Genomic DNA, 4,768 nt, shown 5'->3' with positions numbered 1-4,768 from the left:
TTCCACTGTTCTTGTTCTTATACTTCCCCAGCTGCAGTAAGTTGGGAAACAATAGCTGATCTTCAGTAGGAAAGGACTTATTACTGGCAGAAATCTTCTCTCTATCTGATAATTAGTTACACGTGGACTCTCCAGGACGCTGCCTGAATGCAATGAGTAGGATGAGCCTGGGGGAGTTGCTGGTGTAATACTTTAGCCGTGTTCACAGTGCTAGTTATTTTGGAACAATGCAGAAAATTCAGGTATAGTCATTTTTCAGATAATCATGCTTCTCGTAGAATTTTCTGAAGTTTTACATCTTTCATTTATTTGAAAATTAGGGGCAAAAATGCTGCATCAGAGTCATACAGCCCTTCAGCCCATCGTGTCCATGCCAGCCATCAAGTACCACTGTACTAATCCCCTTTCCCACTGCAGCACTTGGCCTTTCATTACATAAGCATTTTGCATACATCTGTAAATACATGATAACCTGTTGCCCAACTGCACTGATCCCATTTGCCCACATTAGGTCCATATCCTCAGCCTACCTAAATACCTTCATAAATGTTCAGTTGTTGTGGCAGTGAGTTGCAGATATGTAGGTCCCATATCTGAGCACTCGGCAGTGTTAGGTGGAGTGTGCCAATACCCAGAGGTTTGGGTAGAAAACGGCCCTTGTTGGAGTGCATTTTTTTCAGAGAGTTTACACTAACCTAAAAGAAAATTGCTTAATTTATCCATATAATACATGTGCCTATATGTAGGAAAATTAGGAATCTTTCTGCAACAAATGGGGCATATATATAAATGGCATATATATATAAACGGTATATTTAAATGGTATTTATGTAAACCATTGACTTGGTTTGTTTAGCAGGTGTTCATGGAAAGTTTCAAATCTGATTACAGCTTATAGATATTCCTGTCTGTGCCACTTTGAATCAGTGCTCGTTCTCAGCAGATGTGTTGATTCAGTAAGGTGTGGGCATGCTCAACAAATCTGTTATAGTTTCAGATATAAAATTTAACAAGGTTTCATATTGCACATTAATGACCAGCAAAATCATAGTGGAGGGGTCACTGGGAGTGGAGAAGTCTGCTGGAGAAATTAAAAAAATCAGTAAACCAGGTTAGATGGTCGTGATTTAAGATTCGAGAATATGAATGGATTTGAAGAGGGAAGTAGAGAATGCAAATCTGAATGTTTGTCAGTAATAGAACTGGCAGCAGATTTAAAACAGTGGAAATATAGCACAACATGTGAACGTGGGAAATATTATTATTATTTTTTATTTATTTATTTATTTTTTTAATTAGAAGTACGGTAAATTACAATCCTACATAACACATATATCTTAATACATTTTTTGTACCGCTTCATTTTTTTTGAGCTTTAAGAAAAAGGTAGAAGTAAGGAAAGTAAAGAAAGTGCAAGAGAGTCGTGAAGTGCAAGAGTGTTGGGAAAAGAAAGCCCCTTAGGAAAGAAGTTAGAGAAGGAAGTAAAGTGAGAAAATAGACCCTAGAAAAGAAAGAAAGAGAAAATAGAAACAATCGCTCTATTATAACATTAAACTCCGCAGAAAGGGGACTACCAACCAAGTCTGTTTTTGTTGTTTTACCTCCCGTTACCAGGTCCTGACTATTGCACCTCATACTTGTAATAGGTCCAGAAACATAGACCACGTCTTTTGGAATTGGTCTGCTTTACCGGCTAGGAGGAATCTCATCTCTTCCAGATGTAATGTTTCAAACATATTTGATATCCACATTTTTATTGTTGGTGTCGACGCATTTTTCCAGAATTTAAGTATAAGCTTTTTTCCCATTATTAGCCCGTAATTAAATAAATTCTTCTGAAACACGTTTAATTCAGGGTTACCTTCCGATATTCCGAAGATAATCCATTCTGGTTTTGGTACCAGTTTTATTTTGATCAATTTTGAAAAAATATCAAATATTTCATACCAGAATTTTTTGATTTTTATACAAAAAACAAAAGAGTGCGCTATGGTAGCTTCTTGACACAGGCATTTATCACAGATTGGTGAAACATTAGGGAAGATTTTATTTAATTTAGTTTTTGAATAGTATAATCTATGTAATGTTTTAAATTGAATGAGCGTATGTCGTACGTTGATCGAACATTTATGCACCTGTAGTAAATGATTATCCCAGGTCTCTTGAGATTTTTATAGCTAATTCTTGTTCCCAATCTTTTCTAATTCCATCTGTTGTGGAACGTGGGAAATATTACAGATAATGAAGGTAGAGGGGGAAATACTCGTTAACAGCAATCTAATGGCATACACTGTATGTTGGTATTGGATTTACAGATGTACTGTACATTATCACCCAGAGAAACTGCAGATCTTGTGTTTAACTTGCTAGGTCTGAACTTCCCTACCACAAAACTGCTTCCTTCACCTTTAGAGGAACCAAAGTTTTAGTCACATTTCCTAACATCACCTTGTGTGGCTTAATGTCAAAGTTTACTAGGCTTGCAAAACACCTTGGAATGTTGCAGGCCCAATATAAATGTTATTTTCATGAGAACAACCAGGTCTGATTCCTTGTCATTGCATCCTGACCTTTTCTACATTTGCAGAAAATCCACGCCGCACTTGTGTTGCCCTAAACACTACAGGATTGGGCAGGGTCGGTGCATGGTACGCTTCTGGTCCATGGCAACCCCTCTGGAATTGATTTAGCTGGGCTTTCATTTTACTGGTGTTGCTTGTTTTTACCGGCAGATGGCAGCACTGAACTGGAAATATTCATAATCCAACCCATGTTAAACTAGCAAGAATCTTCAAGTCAGTAATGTTTGTTTGTCATATGAACTGACAACAGAACAATGGCAATCTTGCAGCAGTATAATAGGTGTGAAAACATAACGCAAGATGTAATAAAGTTCATTAAATTAATGACTTTAAATTAATAACTGGGCGGTACGGTGGCGCAGCGGTAGAGTTGCTGCCTTACAGCGCCGGAGACCTGGGTTCGATCTCGACTACAGGTGCTGTCTGTATATCACTAAACAAAACCACAATACTAGTGTAAAAAATACACAAGAGTTCTTGGTGCAACCAAAGATAGTTTATAGATACTCATATTTGAGATTAGTGTTATATAAGTATGTTAAGTATTAGTGTTTGGAATCATGACAGAAGCCTCCTCATGGTGATCCCTGACGTGCACTCTGATGTGTCGGACGACAATTCTGTCAACATGTTGGACGACGACAGAAGCCAACAGCGAGCTACATCGTCTGACACGTGAGCAAACAAACCAGTGTTTTGTAGTGTTCAAGAGCTCGATGGTCATTGGGAAGAAGCTGTTCTTGAACCTGGTGGTCATGGTTCTCAGACTCCTGTATCTCCTTCCTGACGGTAGGAGTGAATTGAGAGCATGGCCAGGGTGTCGGTCTTAGCTGATACTGGCTGCCTTTTTAAGGCAGTGCCTCCTATTCATCCTTCATTGGTGGGGAGGTCTGTACCTGGAATGGACAGGACAATATCTTATGCTGTGTCTTATGGTTTATTTCTTATTATGCTGTGGAAAGGGGAGGGGGTCAAAATTGGGTGTACTACTGTTACAACTCGTATTCAGGTAATGGACTGAAGCTGCAGTTTCAGTTGGTCATCTGTGTGCTTCCCATGCCAAATGGTTTCTGAGCCTGAAGGCTGAGATACTAAAGTTATCCGCGAGGAGACACTACTCTTCATGAGACATTCCACCAGAGCGAGGAAATACCCCTACACCCCTCTCCCCCCACACTCCCTTTCTCCCCCACACTCCCTTTCTCTCATCTCTTCCCCCACACCCTCTTTCTCCCCTATGTCCCACCTGGACTCACACCGATTTCTCCCCTCCCACTTCCCCTAGCTTCCTTCCTCTGGCTTCACTATTTGCGACTCTTCAATCCTTTTGTCTCACCCCTTTTTTTATATCTTGACTTCATCCAACCATCTGCCCCTCGTCTGTGTTCACCTATTACCTGCCACACTTTGTCCTGCCCCCCCCCCCCATATTCTTCTAGCTTTCTGTCCCCACCCTCCACAATCAGCCTGAAGAAGAATACCAACTCAAAACATAACCTATTCATGTTCTCCAGAGATGCTGCCTGATCAGCTTTAAACCTTCCATCACTATTTTGGTTGAGGATGATATGAATTCAGTGTTGTAACAGGATATTTAAAACCGAGAAAGAGACAGGGCAACGAAACACAGACCCGTCCCAAACTAACAGCCGAAGATTTTTGGAAGCACTCAGCAGGCCAGGCAGCATCTGTGATTGGAGAGATAGAGTAAATCTTCAGGTTGAAGGCCTTACACTGACCTGGATGCAAAGCAAAGACAGCATACAACAGAGGCAGGATCATCAAGAAAAATGGATGTGGATTTGTAAAGTGAAGACCATGTCCAGCCTAATTAACCATTAGATGATATTCAATCAAATATCTACAGGGAACAATGCGTTGTGAGATAGACACGAAAAGTAGGAGTAACTCAGCGGGACAGGCAGCATCTCTAGATCTTCTTCTTATCGAGTCCACACACAGGATTAGAAGTTGTTCAACCAGAGCTGAACACACCTCTCGGCATCTGCATACAATGGTGTCTGTCTTGTCGCTTCTTGTGCGTGGTGGTGGAAAGATTGGTGGAAACACAGGGCCGCGACGTGAACGCTCTTTCCTTGACCCCATCTCTAGATAGAAGGAATGGATGGCTTTTCGGGTCAAGACCCTTCTTCAGACTGGTTAGGGGTAAGGGAAACGAGAGATAT

Source organism: Leucoraja erinacea, chromosome 20 (assembly GCF_028641065.1).
Source record: "Leucoraja erinacea ecotype New England chromosome 20, Leri_hhj_1, whole genome shotgun sequence".
Lineage (NCBI taxonomy): Eukaryota > Metazoa > Chordata > Chondrichthyes > Rajiformes > Rajidae > Leucoraja > Leucoraja erinaceus.
The sequence above is the reverse complement of the archived record's forward strand: the minus strand, read 5'-3'. Positions refer to the sequence as shown.